Source organism: Silurus aristotelis (genome assembly GCF_946808225.1).
Source record: "Silurus aristotelis genome assembly, chromosome: 29".
NCBI lineage: Eukaryota > Metazoa > Chordata > Actinopteri > Siluriformes > Siluridae > Silurus > Silurus aristotelis.
Window position 1 is genome coordinate 7,999,057 of NC_139602.1, and position 18,187 is coordinate 8,017,243.

Here is an 18,187-nt window from a genome sequence, read left to right on the forward strand (position 1 = left end):
TGTATTGAACATAAATTTTTAAGCTTTCTAAGATCAGAAATGAAATTTTCAAAACTGCTTGTTCAAACTCCACATCATGGAATCCTTTGTGCACACCATAAAAGCATTTCTTGTTGCTTTGATCTGATCGCGAATGCTTTGGTACATTCATTTATTTGATTGTACAAGTGTCTGCTGTTTCCTACATTATCAATTGTTTGTCATCTTGATCAAAATATATTTGACTGGTTTCTCTTGAATGGTCTTAACCCCCCAAAAAATCTCGATAAGTCATTGAATGCAAAATGGTTACAGTTTTTCTAAGTTGCTTTGGAGCGTTTCTCAGTTAAAAAATGAAATTCTCAAAACGACTTGTTTAACCTCCACGTCATTTAGTCAACTGTGCACTTCATAAAAACATTTCTCGTTACTTTGATCGAATTGCGAATGCTTTCAATTTTATTTAATCGATTGTGTACAATTGTTTCCTACATTATCAGTTGTTTATGTCATGTTGATCAAAATATATTATACTGGTGTCACCCAAGTAGTATTAACCCCCAAAAGTCATTGAATGCAAAATGGTTAAACCAGTTGACATCATCTGTAAAGCTTCTATGAAACTTTTTTTGGTAAATGTTTCTTGAATTGATAAATTGTGCAGCTGAATCTTGAATTGTACTAATGAAGGCGAGTGAACGGCATCGGATCAACCAATAATCAACTAGTTCTCTAAAATAGGTCAAAGGTGAATCTTGTGAACCTGATAACAGAGCAAAACACAGAATTACAATTTCTCAAAATGGATGAACAACCAAGAAACAAACGAACACCTGTACAGTACAGTAAAAGTGTAAATCCTGTCCGGGTCTCTTTGCAATTAATATAAATCAAATATGCAATCAAATAAATACATTTAGGCTGCTGAAATTCATAAATGCCAAACAGAAGAAATTAAACTTTTTGCATTTTCAATTATTGTGATCCAAACCATAATTTATATCAAGAAATACTGAAACTGTGCAGCATCGTACTGACAACCTCACTAAACATTTTGATGATCTTGTTTGTGAACAATGACAAAGGGACTTTTTATTCTGATGGGAATGAGATGTTCATTGACACAAATTACAACATTTGAGACATTTGAGAGATGAACTAAGGATTTCGAGAAAAGTACAGGCTTTTAAAAAAAAATCCAGTGTTATGCACTGGTTTGCAAATATAAAGGATGATTCTAAAAATGCTTTAAAGCAACTGAGAAAAACTGTTCTCAGAATCTGTATATCCAATTTTCGATGTTTTTGTGTTTTGAATTTATGAATTGTGCAGATGAATCTTGAATTTCTATAATGAAGATGAGTGTACAGCATCAAATCAACCTATGATCAACTAGTTCTCTAATACAGATCAACAGAACCTTCAACTGGGGACAGACAGAGCAAAACACGAGATTAGAATCTCTGAAAATGGAAGAACTGACAAGAAAAATACAGTACAGTAAAATATATCCTGTCACGCCGCACAGAAGAAATTGAGCCTCGTGCATTTTTAATCGCTGTAATCCAAATATAAATCTATAGTTTATATCAGGAAATTCTAAAACTGTGCGCCATCATTCTGACAACATGCCTAAACATTTTGAAGATCTTGTTTGTGAACACTGACAAAAGCACTTGTTATTCAGATGGGAATGTGACGTTCATTGACACGAATGCTTACTTTTGAGAGATGAACTAAACATTTTTCAGAAAATACAGGCTTTTGCAAGAAATCCAAAGTATTGTGCTGTTTGTACAAATTGTTTTGAGAAACTGCACTTACTGGTTTGCACATATTAAAAATGATTCGTGAAATGCTTCTGAGCAACTGGTAGAAATGGATGAAAATTTACAAAGAAGATTTACATTTACGGCATTTAGTTGACGCCGTTATCCAGAGTGGTTCACTAGTTGGGATGCCATCAGCCTAAAACACTGTTGGGAGGAATTATAGCACTTATTTATAAAAAAAAAATATAAATACATAAAACAAAAAAAAAAAAACAGATGAAAAATGCTGTGAAAATAAAAACTCGGAAATGGTTGGCAAAAATGTAGCTTGTTTTTAAATGAACAGCATTTTTTTGTTAATCCTTGTGTATGAATAAAAATGTTAATTTATGGTTTAGGATTTCCATTCAGAAATAACCAAAACAAATCCCTCATTACTCTCTTTGACTGTTAAGATTCGGATCAACGCCTCCCGGAAGTATTACCTTCAGCAAATTTTTGAGTGTGTTGTGAAACACTATTCTGGAGAATTATAATGTTGTATTCTGAAGTGAAAATGATTTACTAACCGACATTTAATTATTCAGTGAGTATATTAGTTTATCAGAATTTCTTTTGGCTTGGGTCATTACTCATTACTTAATGACTGAAACGCTTAATAAAGCGCTAGCGAGAGTAGAGTGAATTTTGGAAAGTGATTTGGATGTGGTTTATTCATTAATGAATGAACCGAGTCCGGTGAGAGATGCGTGCGAGACTACACACAACTTTGAATTTTAATTACAATTACATTAATTAATTACAGATTTTTTTATGTATTAATTACAAACTCAATTACTAAGTCATTACCGCTGCAAAGTACGAGCACTGCAAAAAAAACCTTTGATAGAGTAAATAAAAACATTGAGAGTAAATCAAAACTGAGTAAACAATTAAACTGAAGAAGTAAATCAAAATTTAAAAAGTAAGCAAAAAGCAAGCAACAAAAAAACCTGAGAATAAATGAAAACTGAAAAAGTGAACAAAATCTGAAAGAGTAAACAAATAGAGTAAACAAGATCTCAAAGAGTAAACAAAAACTATGTAATTAAAAACTGAAAAAGTAAATCAAACTTGAGACAACAAAAATAAATGAAAACTGAAAGTGTAAATGAAAACAGAGTAAATGGAAATTAAGAGTAAACAAACACTGATTAAATTGCAACTAAGATATAATTAAATAACTATGAAAAAAACCTGAAAATAAATACAAATTAAAACTTTGAAAGGGAAACCAAAAAAGGAAACAAAAACTTACTATGAAAAGCAAAAACAAAAAAAGTGTTAAGCAAAATGTTTGAAGGTGTAAAGCTCAGGCAGTGCATTTGTTTTATTATATTCATTTATTTTACACTTTTGCCATTAGGTTTCAGTTTCAGAGCGTTTCCCCGCCTTCACATTGCATATATTTTACAGTTTATGACAGTTTATGGTTTGTCTGTTACCTTATAATGCAACCAGGCATCATAAGAACAAAAGTGTCAGGGATTCACCTGCCACGCCCCCCTCGGAGGTTCTCACGCTGCCTCTCTCTGCAGCTCTCAGCGTTAATCATCGGCACCTGTTCCTCATTCCGATTCCCCTTTATAAGGTCCGGGTTCCACCTCACGTGCTGTCGGACCTACCAGATGGTTATTGTGACCTACCAGATTCTAGATCGCCAGCTTTCCCCACTGGTTCATGCTTCATGTGTTCCGTGTTGCAGGAGATTAGTCACGTTACGGATTATACCTGCCTCCAGAATTATACCCGCTTTACAGACTGCACTCGCTGTGCGGATTTATACGTGCTTTCTGGATTCTACTTGCAGTACGGTTTGTACACGTGTTACGGTTCGTACCTCGATTCAAGTCTTGGTTGTGTTCTAACTATCAATAAAGATGACTTCCGCTTTCTACTCGTGGTCACTACTCTGACAAAAAGGGGTTTTATTTTAAATTAAAGTTGATCGTTGGCAAAGTGTTTGAAGCAAACCATCTTTAGTACAAACTTTAGTAGAGTTTCACTTTGACGTGAACCTTAAATTTATACCTTTGTGAGCCTTGTTGTCATATTTAACAGCCAACTGCCCCTGGGATCCGTGACACCTCGCATGTCATAGATTTTGATCCTAATATATGTAATAATGTCTAATTATATAACTAAACCATTGATGTAGAACAAATGTACGGATCTTTTTCTGGAGAAAAAACACGTCCTTGTCAGAAGGTGCTACATTTCCACTGATGTGTTAAACTACACTGAGAGCATGGAGGCTGAGACGCGGGGAAATGAGTTCACTAGCTCTTATTCAGCTCCACTCCGACTTTCCCCAGGGAGGAGCCTCTCTTCTGGCAGAATTACAGGAGATCGTGGGGAGGTCGAGGATGGGGCGGGGGAGGGGGGTTGGGTGGATGTACTGGCAGTGAAGTGATGAATGCTCTTGGGAAATCCAGGAAAGAGGATAAGGAGAAGTAGATAGAGAAAAGAAACCACACGGAGCGGCACTCGAGCTTGTGCCAAAGATAAAAGCGCGAACGTCGGAAAAATAAAGTATGAGTGTCTTTTTTTTATTTGCCGTGATGCCACACGGAGAGAGTTCCAAGGTTGTTTCGCAAGGTGAATGTTTCTTTTAAGCTCGGGCTATGTTTGAAGATGAGGCCTGTGAGATGTTTAAAAAGGATGACTAGGTCTTAAACAGGGAAGGTCTTTGCTCTCCAAAGCAAATCTCCACCTGATTCGCTGAGCTTCCTTACTTTTGATGTGTTTCATTTAGACACGGTTGACAGTTTAACTACAACAGCAAGACATTTGCTTGACATTTTAATCATGGTTTTTCATTTTCAAAGCAATTGTACTACTTGGATTAGTGTTAACAATAAATAACCAAACCAACCCCTTGTTTTAGTTTCGCCCCATTTTACACACATCTTCCAAAGTCATCCCATTATGCAACAAGCCTTTTAATAAGAGCTTTGTTTAGAAATTTGGGTTGGTTTTCATGGCCAAATTAATCGTGTTTTTGGGATAAGTTCGAAAAGGCCTACTGTACCTCTGCTTTTCTTTAGGCCACATTAAACCCCACCCTGGTTTCCTTCAACACACACCTCCAAAAGTTCTTCTTCTATTCTCTTGGTGAGCCACACCCTCACATGCATTTTTCCAACACTGCAAAGTGAACGACAGTCAACTTATTCTCTCCTTCCCTTCTTCAGACACTCATGTTTCAGCTCGGATCTCAGCATGTCTGGCAGACTTCTCATCATGGATGGCAGCTCATCAGCTGAAATCCCAGAAAAATGTAACTGCTGTTCATTCCAGGTGGTTCATCCTCATGTGAAGATCTCATGAGCTCTTCATGGACAAAGCTTTAATCTCACCTTTGGTCACAGCACACAAGTTTGTTGCAATCATGGAGGATCAACTGTTTTTCTCATCTCACTTTGCTAATCTGACACACTCGCATCGATTTCTCCTTCACGCCACCAGAAAATGAGAAAAAAAAAGAGTAAACGGAATTTGAAAGAGTGAACAAAAACAGGGAACGGAAAGAGTATACAAGAACAGTAAACAGAAACTGAACGAGTAAACGAAAACTGAGAAACCAAAAACCAGGAAAACAAAAAACGAGAATAAATAAAAATTGAAATAGTAAACAAAAGCTGAGCGTAAACTGAAAGAGAAAATGAAAAGGTAAAAAAGGTAAACACATGCTGAAAGAGTAAACAAAAACGAAGCAAACAAAAACTGGAAGAGTAAACAAAAACTGAAAGAATAAACAAAAGCAGAGTAAACAAAAACTGAGAATAAATTAAAGAATTGGAGTAAAGAGTAAACAAAAACTGAGTAAACAATTCCTGAGAATAAATAAAAACTGAAAGAGTAAATGAATACTTAGATGCGTAAACAAAAAGATTTTCGTCAAATAAATATATCAAACTGATCATTCATGTTCTGTCACCTTTTCGAACTTAGAGTTCATTATAAATATTATCCTTCAGTCTTTATTATTAAATCTTTATCCTTAAAGCTAATAAAAGCTTAATTCATCCAAGTATCCGCTATAAATCCTTACGAAAGGTAAGACCAGGAGTTCCAATCGCTTACTGATGTTTGATTACAAAGAACAACCCTCACAAACTAGATCAAAAATTCATCTCGTGACATATGGCTGTCATATCGCTGGTTTACCAGAAGCTTATGATTATTAGATTTTCCCTCTTGTCCCTGCCCCTTTACTCCAGAGCGGTTTTGTCCCGTGGGAGCGTTTCAGGAGCGTGTGTGAATAAACAGTTCTGGTGTTCATGCAGAGAAAATAATGGCAGATCCTCAGCAGGCATGGCATGTTCAGATTTAATGTGATCTGCTAACCAGCGGCTCAGTGTGAGAGAGGAGTGATTGAGAATCGATGCTGCAGCACTTCTACATAAAATGTAAAAAAAACTAAGGTAAGTGATGCTGAATAATTCGGAACGTGTATGTCTACTGTGCAGCCGGGCGTGTAGTACCTCGGAATAACCATGAAGAACTATGATGCACTGTAATTTGGTCACGCCCATTTCTCAAGGCAAATGTACTTCTATTAAACTCATGTCAAGTGTTTCAGGAAAAAAATCAATAAACCAAAACGGTTTGCGAACAGAACGACGCAAGCACAAGCTGAATCACCAAAAAACTTTATTACTAGTCTCAACTTGTGCATATACAGTATATGCGCAATACATATATATATATATATATATATATATATATATATATATATATATATATATATATATATATATATATATATATATATATATATGTGTGTGTGTATGTATATATATTTATATATGTATGTATGTATGTATGTATGTATGTATGTATATATATATATATATATATATATATATTGTATGTATATATGTATATAAATAAAGGTATGTGGATTCTTAGTTAAGTATAGTTATTATAAAACCATATTTATTCACACATTTAAAAACAGCACAAAAATTATTTATGATGCACTAAAGTTATCAGATTATATAACTGCTGTATGGTTTTTTCATAGAAAGAAAGACATTTCTTCAGTGCTACTCATTTGTTTTTTCATATTTCAGCACCGATAGCTTTCCATTTTCCTCGCGACTCTACCTTCAATCCACATTCCAATTTCCCATTAAAAAAAAGTATAAAAATGAACTTTTCCCCCTGAATGAGCAATTTTATAATGCATGAGCGCAGGTAAAAAGGCGAAGGCATCCGCCCACGCACGATTCATTTGAATCCTTTCTGCATTACAGATGATTTTTTTATGTTTAACCCGAGCACGCTGTCTGATTTAAACAAAATATTTTTATATATGCTTGTTCACTGCTGTACGCTTTCTCCCGTGGCCTGGCGAGACCTTAAAGTTCGAAGAGATGGAGGCTGATTCCTGATTGGCTGACAGCTTGTTGGTTTGCAGATACAGCGTGGAGATGGCGTGGAGTAAAAGCTGACAGTTCAGACACTTTACACTCTAATTGTATAAATTACTGCATTTGCAGTTGGACTATATAAAGAGCTGTCAAATCAACGTGGCAGATGGTGGCGGTTTGAAAGGAAATTAAAGAGAAAAAAAAGGGATTTGTAGTTTTCCAAAAGAGTTTGGAGAAAAGCTAAAGTTTGTTTTTTTCCTTGAATTATTCCACTTACTTTATAAATGAGTAAAAACCCATTAATTATGTTCCCGTACATAAAATGGCTCCAACCTTCCATTCAATTGGATGAACCTAAGATTATTTATGACATCAAAATTACTTCAACCTGAACATAATTCAATCAAAATTCATTTTTAATGTAATGAATACCAATATGTCATTATATCCAGGTTTTAAAATGAACACGCCCCCAAATGTGGGCAAGAATCCACTACTGTATAGCGAACACCACTGTTAAATGAACCCTAGCAAAGTTCATTTAAACCAAACCTGTGCAGATTCAGCACCAACACTCAATTCGTGAGTCATCATGATATATAAAATACAGTCTTATTGGGCAGCATCTGTGCACATCTGGCTTACTTGAACATACATTACCCAACAGTACGTAAAAAAAAAAAAAATGACGCATTGTTTTTTTCTTTGGCGCAATAGCGAAGCGTAAAAAAGAACATAATTATGTGTTGATACTTGCCTGGGGTAACTTACCACAGTGTAAAAAAGAAGAGTCTCTAAGAAAAGGAGATGATTTAATGTCAAGTGGCAACCTTTTCTTTTGTCTATTGAAACACTCTCTGAAAAACATGCAGTATGTCCCATCATCAAAAAAAAAATTTGCTCTACGGTTGTAGTAAAATAGTTTGGCATTGAGTTTTTGTCTTTACACACTATTCCCTTTACAACCAAAGCGAGAAGAATTTATTTTTACGGATACTTCAGCTTTTTTATGAGCTTCTTGTTGTTCAGTGAAACTAAAACTCAGTGAGTGGACATCATACATCCTGTATAAAATTTCTCCTCAGTGGTTAAATACAACCATTCAAAGATTAACCATAAGATTAGATGAAGGAAAACAGTCTGAAGGTCCATGGTAACCTTCAGGGACACATTATGCTACATTATAATGAATGTTGTGAATACACGACCTCGTGACGACCTTCCCAAGTGCCTGGTGCCAGTGATGATGTCAGGACAAAGCCTGTGCCACAGCCCAAGACACCGACACACACTTCATGGCTATTCATCAAATCTTACACACCTAAAGTGTTTCCCCACTGGGTGTGTGTGTGTGTGTGTGTGTGTGTGTGTGTGTGTGTGTGTGTGTGTGTGTGTGTGTGTGTGTGTGTGTGTGTGTGAGCGTGCGCTCCACTGACATGCCATTAACAGCAGTCTGTAGAAAATGCTGCTCTGCTAAAAATACACTGCTTAATTAAAGCTGGCCATGTGGAATGGGAACAAAGCGACTGGACTTCAGCAGGAACCAATAACATCTAGTAAACTCAAATGTGTTTCTTTTCATTTAAATTATTATTGATTTATTAATTTATTAATTTATCAATTGATTGATTGATTGGTTGGTTGGTTGATTGGTTGGTTCTCCCCTTCTACATGAAACAAAGATTGCATTGTTGATTTCTTTTCAGGATTTATATATTCTTATTTACTCGTTTTAATGTATTTTTTTTCTCTTGCTACTTATTTTAGATAAAAAATATTTTGTACTTAATTAATTTATTAATTGATTTCCAGAATATTTTCTTTAACCACACATAGATTGTTCTGATGATTTTTTAATGATCTATCTATCTATCTATCTATCTATCTATCTATCTATCTATCTATCTATCTATCTATCTATCTATCTGTCTGTCTGTCTGTCTGTCTGTCTGTCTGTCTGTCTGTCTGTCTGTCTGTCTGTCTGTGTACTTGTTTATTTTATTAAAAAGATCATGCTATTTTTATTCTAGAAAATAGCTAAGTTAAAATCTTGAACTCAAAAGCAAATGAGCTGATTTGCTGATTTATTTTTATTTTATTTTATTTTATTTATTTTATAAAACATTTTTTTTAAATGTTTTACTAAACCACACATGGATTGTACTGCTAACTGTTTTCTTTCTTTCTTTCTTTCTTTCTTTCTTTCTTTCTTTCTTTCTTTCTTTCTTTCTTTCTTTCTTTCTTTCTTTCTTTCTTTCTTTCTTTCTTTCTTTCTTTCATTCTAGCACACAAGAGAACATTTTAAATCCAAGCATTTGCAACAACACAGACACAACACAGACACAACACAGACACAACACAGACACAACAGACACAACAATCCATTGGATATATTGTTCTGTCACACTGGAGATAAATTAATAAATGAACATGGTAGTGTATAAACTTGTCCCTGAATGAGCACAAATCTCCACATGCACACTCCAAAATCTAGTGGAACATGTTTTCAGTGGAGTGGAGGTTATTATAACAGCAACATCCCAACTACAGCACCCAAATCACACACACTCCTGCACTCTGTCTCCCAGCTTCTAATGAGAAACATCTGTTTCCAACTACACACACACACACACACACACACACACACACACACACACACACACACACACACTTTTTTAGCAATTAAACGGACATTCATTCTTGAACCCGTTCGTGAAGTATGCACTCTGTTTGTTCATGCTCTCAGTCAATACCAAGCCTCGCTTTTCTCTGTTTGATATCCTGGTTTTGATCTGGTTTGGACTCCCGTTCTCTATTTTTTTGCCTAGTTTTTGCCAATCGCTTGACACCACTGGATGTTTTTGACCTTGACTTTGATTTACGTTTTGGATTCATCAGCTATTGATTTATAGAGCTGCCTATACTTCATAGAGCTGCATTAGCATCTCTCTAAACCATCTTCACATAACACATTTAATATTACAGTTTGGTTCATTTTTTAGGTTTTAAAGCAGACTATTATATGAAATGATTTCAGTGAAATCTTGCCTATGAATTCTTAACAGACTGTTCAATAATGTCTACTCCAGATTATATGAAGATTCTCTTATGAGGGACCTGTGAATAAAGGCAACAGAAAAAACTCTACCTGGATGACATTTAGTTAGGGGTTATAAGGCCATTTCCTATTTCGCTTTGTTGTACATTATTAATGTATTCATGTTTTCTGTGTCTTACTCTGACAATATTACAGACAACTTTTTCATGGAACTCAGCACAGTATTTTATTTCCTTCCAGGTACATGTTTCGTGCTCAGATATAAATCATGATAGATTTTGTCATGTTGTAATATGCTTGATTTCTTTGTTCGGTGTAAAGCATTGTTCAGTTTGAACCCCAACATTACCAAGCCTTTTTTTTTTCTGTGTTCCGCCTCTCCAATTCTTGATTCGGTTCTTTACCTGGTTTTCATTCAGTTAAATTGGGGTTATAAGGCCGTTTCCTATTTTACAGTTTATACTCTGTGACTTTATTGTTGTACAATATGAATGCATTTGCTTTCTGTTTTATTCAGTCAGTATTTAAGCACTTATCATTTTATTTTCTAGATTCATGTTCCCGCTCCACACATGTAGCATCACTGTTTCTAAGCTAGAATATGTCTTAATTACTTCCAATTGTTTTAAGTTTGCCATTTGATTTGTTTGTATATTTAAACCCTTGTATTTCTTGTATGTTCAGTGTAAACCGTTGTACATTGTTAACCCCCATAACATTACAAAACCTGTTTTTCTGTTCTGCTATTCCAATCCTTGTTCTGGTTCTGTCCCATAATGTGTTTTAGATTATGAATCCCTAGCAGGATGGCTTTCAATTAAATTGGGGTTATAAGGCCATTTCCAGGTTCCATGTTACAGGTGATACATTGTGACTTTATTGTTGTACATTTAATAATATTTTCTTTCAGCACTTACATAATATGCATGCTTATTTTGATTTATTTTGTTTTAGATTATTATTTGTTTAGATAATGATTAACGTTTTTGAATTTGTTTATTTGCCCCTTCAACAAAACTGCATTTGCAACCCCCCAAAATTAAACATGCATGCTAATCGTATTCTGTTGATTTTATTTCAAATTTGTTCCTGGTTCACCCCAACCTAAAATTCTCCATTCATTCTCTTCACTCACTTGGACGCCATGTTTTAAATAAAGCATGGTCATTTAGGTTTATAGAACATACAACCTGCAAGAAATCTATTCTTCCTGTTATTATTTTATTGCTATCTGGATGCACTAAGAAAGCATGTAAAATAATTATTTTCAATGTTTCACTAATCCGAAAAGGTCTAATGCCCTGCCTTACATCATCAATCAATTTAAAATCCTGATGTAAACCCAATTTCTCCCCAATCTGGTTTCTCCAATTCCCACTCAGGCTTGTTTTTAGGTAATAATCTAAAATAAGCCCCTGGTCTAATATCAACATGTTTTGCAACAGAGAAAAAACATTTTACAAGGTGAAGAGATATTTAGAGCCATTTATAGCTAACTGGTTAAACAATGACGATATGGAATAGAAAAGATCTATTTGCCAAAATATGCTTGCGGTAGTAAGGATGTTTTTCTGTCCATTCATGTGTAGTAGTTGGCCAGCTGATTGAGATTTGCATAACTTGATACTGTCCTTCTATTGGTGGATTTCATAGCAGTAGCTCAACTAAAAAAATTATTTTACTGACATAACTTTGTCAGAATCTCTATATGGATGTGACAACATGACCAGGATTCTAATTATACAATGCAAACCAAAACTACAGCTCCTGAACTTCAGTAAGTGTCTGAAACCTTCACCCATTTGAATGCAAACTGCATTCAAGGTAATGCCCTTAAAACAAATTTAGTGATAGTGGATCATGGATGCCTTGAGGCTGGTGGTTTCAGGTCTCTTATGGCATGAATTCTGCTAAATCTCTGCCAGACTTAACCTGCCAGGTTAAGAATTTGACATTTAGATATTCATTTTGGGTGATTAACCTGTTGAAAGGTGCATCTATTAGGCTGATGATGTAACACAAAAATGGCTGCAACACGTGTTTAGGTTTAACAGGAATTTAAAACTCAGTCCTGATATGTTTCCTTACGGGTCTCTAAATTTTGCTTTGCCAAATATCAAGTGCATGGGGTGTCAAAACTTTTAAAAACATGCGTTTGTTGTCCTTTGTGGAAAGTCCGACACCCCTTATTAGATCTGGTCTTGTCTCCATTTTCATGTTTAATTCATGTCTGTATGTATGTGTGTGTAGATGTTTATACATTATTAGTTCATGGATCCATGATCCACTATCATTATCACTAAATTCAGTTTAAAAACATTAACTTGTATGCAGTCGGAATATAAATGGTTTTAGAAGGATTTTAGATACTTGCTGAAGTTCAGAAGCTGCAGTTTGTTTCCATTGTTCAATTACAATCCTGGTCATGTTGTCACATCCATATAGAGCTTTTGACAAAGTTATGTCAGTGAAATGTTTTAGTTTGACTACTGCTATAAAATCCACCAATAGAAAGACAGTATCAGGTTATGCAAATCTCAATTAGCTGGCCAACTACTACTACACACATACGTATATATATATATGTAAGGTATACTCTATACCTCTTTATTTCTGTCTAACAACAAATCAAAAGTATCAAGTATTAATAAGTACCAGTTGTTTTTTTTTTAACTGGATATGAAAAATGTTTGCCTATAAAGCGTTCTGTAGGAAACAAAACCAATCCCAGGTCTATCTAATACTGGGTGTAATTATTTGTTAATGAAAATCACTGTTGATCAGTGGTGTAAAGTATTTGAATAAATGTACTTCGTTACTCTACTTAATTCATTTTTGGCTACTTTCTAGTTTTACTGAATATCAAAAATATAAGCAACATTGACTCTCTAATCAAACTACATTTATGATTCAATAGATATCAATAGTGCTTTTTACTCCACTCTATTTTCATTGATAATGATCATTACCAATTGCATTTTGCTCGGCACTCACCTACCTGCTTCGGCTGCCTGTAAGTGCCTTTTAAACACTGCTTGAAGAGCTTGAATAAACTTGAAAATAAAACTTTGAGAATTAGCTTTTGTTGAAGTCCAATAAAAATATCACCTGAGACATCTCTTATCTCCTGAGACTGAGAGGTGCATCAAAGCAAAGTCAGCTCTGGATATTTGGTTGTACTTTATCTCAAATAATGACATTTTATTTGTCCATTAAATATTAACACTCATGTGACATGACAGTCATTATATTGGGTAATTAAAGATAGCTTTTTAAAAGATTACTTTACTATTTTGTCTTTTATTTTGACTGACTTTTTTTATCTTTGTTTCATTCTGCCATGTCGAAGAGGCTGTTGTGTGGAATTTTTGGTGAATGCAGTGTTCAGGTTTACAATTTGATTTGTTTTTTTGAAAATACATTTTTTTTTGTCTTTTCACTAAAATGTTTCTTGTTGTTGATTAGTGCAACTATCAGACAATTACTCAAGTACTGTTCAAATCATATACCCAAACACTTTAATTCAAGTCATATTGGAACTGTGGACATTTCATTGGTATTGGAGTAGGTTTTGCAGTAAAATATCAGTATAATTGTAATAATTATATAAAATATTATTGACAGTATACATGCTTAATCCATAATCAAAGACACAAGGTATTCAACAATAAATTACTCGCATATAAATGTATTTGAGCAAGAAACAGAACGGGAAAAATAATCCATTCATAGGTACATTTAATGTTATAGAAAGTCCCTGCAAAGTTTTTAAAGGAAAATAAAAAAAACAGCTTGTCAGAGATACTGTACAAAACAAACTCAAGACTTTCACGAGGAGGAAAACCTTCGGGTGACACTGACACTGGAGACTCCTTCTAAAAATATCTTTAGAAAATGTCTTTGTTTTGAAAGAAATTATAGAAAAAAAAGTCTTAGATAATTTGGTCCCTAGGATTGAGCTGTTACCATAGAAACTTTAATTGTATTTAAATTGGGTGCATTAATATAAACCTGTGATTTCTATTACAGCTTGAACTCCAGCTTTTAACCGGCTGTTAGTTGGAGTTATAAATTAATTCAAAGGCAAAACGGAAAAAGTTTGTAACACGGGTGAAGGACAATAGCACAGAGTGGAATGAATTTGAAAGATGAACTCTTTGAAGAGCGAATAATTGAATAATTGGCAGCGACTCATTAAAATGATAATTCTTATTTATGAAGCCCCTTTCAAAAATTGAAACATTTGCTACACAGCTTGGTTCTAATTAAAAAAAAATTTTTTTTTTGACTAATTTTCCTTCTTTTGTGCTCGTTCACACCCCCCTCCCCCACGCCCCGTTCTTTGTACTACTTGGGCGAACCTGGCACGCTAATAGGTTATGAATAATTCTGTTTCAGCTTTAGACACCAATTAGCTGCAATGCAAGAGGACATTCGTCATCGTCCGTTTTGGGAAAGGGAATTTAAGGGTCAGTGGAGAGCGACTGCAAACTCTCCATGGCTTAATGGCTGAAACACACGCACACACACACACACACACACACACACACACACACACACACACACACACACACACACACATACACCTTCCTGTGGTTTCTGAAAGATTAGACGTTAGAATGTGTGAATGCAGTATTCAGTGATAAAGTGAAGTCTATTAGCACAGATGAAAAATGCGCCCACTTTTTCCGATTTTATTCATTTATGTAAGGAATCATCTTGTATAATTTGTGGTTAAAAGGCTGGGTGTGGACTTTTTTCCCTTTTCATTTATCAGAACTCAGTCCTGTTATATTCTCAAATGGTTTTATTTCTTCTCATGTATCAGGACTCGATATATTCATCTAATTACTGCATGTCTGGTTATATTTACATGGTACAAGGGTACTAATACTTTGGGAATCAGCGTTTTATTGAGAATACCTGCACTGTTAAAGACACTTTTACACCTCTGACATTAGTTGTAAACCTCTTGTGTAGTCTATGGTCAGTAGTGCTTTCATTGACTATAATTATTACTAAAATAATTAAGAATGTAGAAATAAATGCAGATGAGCTCAATATTTGAGATATTATTCACTTCAATTCCTTTTTATTTGTATAGCGATTTTAATGATTGTCTATTGGTGGTAATAAAAGAATGTATAATTGTAAGTTCAACTCTCATAAGCAAACCAGTGGTGACTGTGGCAAGTAAAAACTCCCTGAGATGGCATGAGGAAGAATCATTGAGAGAAACCAGACACTAAAAGGAACCCATCCTCATCTGGGTGGCACAAAATGTCCATTCATTACAGTTCAGTCGATTCATTTGTATGTTTTATTTGTGGTTTGATGTGGAAATTATATTTTTCTTCTCATTTATTAGGAATGTTATATTCTCGAAAGGTCTTTAAATCTGTTTCCCCTTGTCTCACTTCTGTATATGTAACACTTTGTGCTCAAAGTTGATGTGTTAGAAGTGGCTGAGGCTCATTGATACGTGTGTGTGGCAAAGGTCGGCCCGTGTGGTCCGATTAAACAGTACCATAAATTGCTGAAGAAGTTAATGGTATTATATATATATTTATTTTTAACTGTTTTGTGTTTTCTCGGTCATGTCCTTATACTGTCATAAATATTCTATAAACAGTCGTGCCCTCAGTAAATTTACCCAGACTTTCCTTAAAAAAAAATCATAAAAATTTGAAAATAAGTTGAAAAACAATACATTAATGCTCCATAGCAGCATGTGCACACTGATAAATACAAACCTAATTACCACTTTAGTCTCAAGATGCAGGAATCATTCATTTACCTCACATATGGTTCGTCTCAAACGAGTTCATTTGTTTGGAAACAGCGCTTCATAATCGCTTTTTAATGCAAATGAAGACGATATACTTAACACACGTCCAAGAGCTTTTTATACCACAGTATGGTTTATGTTTGCGTTTAAAATAATTTCCACTTCTAGGGTAACAGCTCAAACTAAGGGTACTTTTAAGGGACATATCTATCTATCTAAAAATGCACATACAATTCTTATATACAGGTCTACACAAACCTTTGTATATATAGTGTATTTGTGTATAGTGTATCAGTTTATACTGTACTCATAGATAACTGCACTTTAAATGGAAATATGTTGAATGTTTATTTTTTTCATCTAAAGTGCTACTACATTGTTAAATAGGGAAAAAAAAAATGTGCATCAGCAGTCTGGTTGTTTTCCTCACGAGGAAGCGATCTGGGTTTGTCAATCTTAAAGCACACTTCACTTTCCAGTGGGGGATTGCAATAATCCCTGTGCAAATGAGGTTTATTCTGAGGTAAAAATGAAAAAAAAAAAAGAAAATCAACGACGAACCAGACGCTTTACGGAGTTCAATAAAAAAATGCTACTTTTAGACTTTTAATAAATTTTTTAAATCAAATTTATCGAGTCATGTGACTTGATTTAACATGGTTTTCATGAATAGTGCAGGGCAAAGGAAAGAATAAACACTGAGATATAGAACTGAGAGGCTCAGCGTCCTGCAGATGGTTATGGGGAGCTTAGTAATGCAAATATTACACCTTTTCTTTTCAAATCCAAAGAATGTGAAAGGAAAAAAATTCATTTTGAGAGCATCGGGAGATGAAATGAAAACCCATGGGCATTATTTCTTTAAGACAAAAGCAAAACTCTTTAGTAATTCAGCTTATTTGCAGGGACTTCAACTTAAAAGTAACATTAAATGGTTAAAAACTGTTAAAATTGATGTTACTGAACATGTATTGAAACGTCGTGTAATGTGAAAAAGATCAAATAAATAATCGCAATTTTTTAGGTGATATTAATTGAAATACCGAGATGCAATCGCAAAAAAAAAAAAAATTCGAGCTGTAAAAATACTTCGCAATTCCTGAACAAACCAAACATAAAAGTCGTCGCCATGGCGATATTGCAAAAGAAGACGTAATATTAGGGTGAAATTTTAATAAAAGCAATTGTGAAATACCTTTCTGAATTGTGAGGAAACAAGTCTATTTGATGGGAAATTGATAAATAAATAAGCAATCAAAAAATAAAAAAGCATATGGTATTAATTGCAGTATGAAGACGCAGTTGCAAAAAAGAATAAAAATTTTCGAGGTGTGAAAAATAGGTCACATTAAAGAATGAACTCGTTACTAAAGGATTGGGTTTCCAATGTTCTAAAAATAACTAAATAAAAAAAGAAAAGTTAGTCACAATTAAAAAACTAAAAGCATGTAGTATTATTTGTGATATAAAGAAAGAAAATCATTGATATTAACTCACTATTGCAGGATTAAAAACATCACAGTTGTGTACGAATCACTTACAATTTTATAAATATAATTATAAATAATAATAATCATAATAATTATAATATAAATGAATAAATAAATAAATGAATAAATAAATTGGAACTAAATGTGATTTGCAAGAAAAGGTATTACTATTAAAAATAAATAAATAAATAAATAAATAATAATAATAATAATAATAATTAATAATAATATAATGAATAAAACTCGGCACTGCAGCTGTACTTCTTAATTTGTTTAAAGTTAATTTGTAAGAGGTGTATGAAAACTAGTCTTCTGCCACACGCGCGCACACACACACACACACACACACACACACACACACACACACACACCTCGACATGCTCAAAGGCTGTTATTGCAACCAGGCAGCTCCACTAATGCCAACCTTACTGGGCAAATGTCATTATGCCTCCCTCTTCCTCTTCCGCTGCCTTATATTACTTGTTACTGGAAGAATAATGAAACGTTTTCACCTGACTCAGGAAGGAGTATAGCTGAACGAGCTTTCGTCCGAACCAAATCGCTAACAGTCCTTGCTAGCATCCTGTACGAAAACCTACAATGATCTTACGATCTGCGTAACAGGCATCATTTCCTAATGACATTATTTCTTCTTTTCTAAATGGAAAGTAATATAGTGCTGA

General features: G+C 34.3%; 1 protein-coding gene across 1 annotated transcript in view; it reads right to left on the reverse strand.

Annotated features, from left to right (window-relative positions):
• Window positions 1-18,187, reverse strand: part of igsf21a (immunoglobin superfamily, member 21a) — a 333,388-nt gene that overhangs the window by 96,989 nt on the left and 218,212 nt on the right. The window lies entirely within an intron of this gene.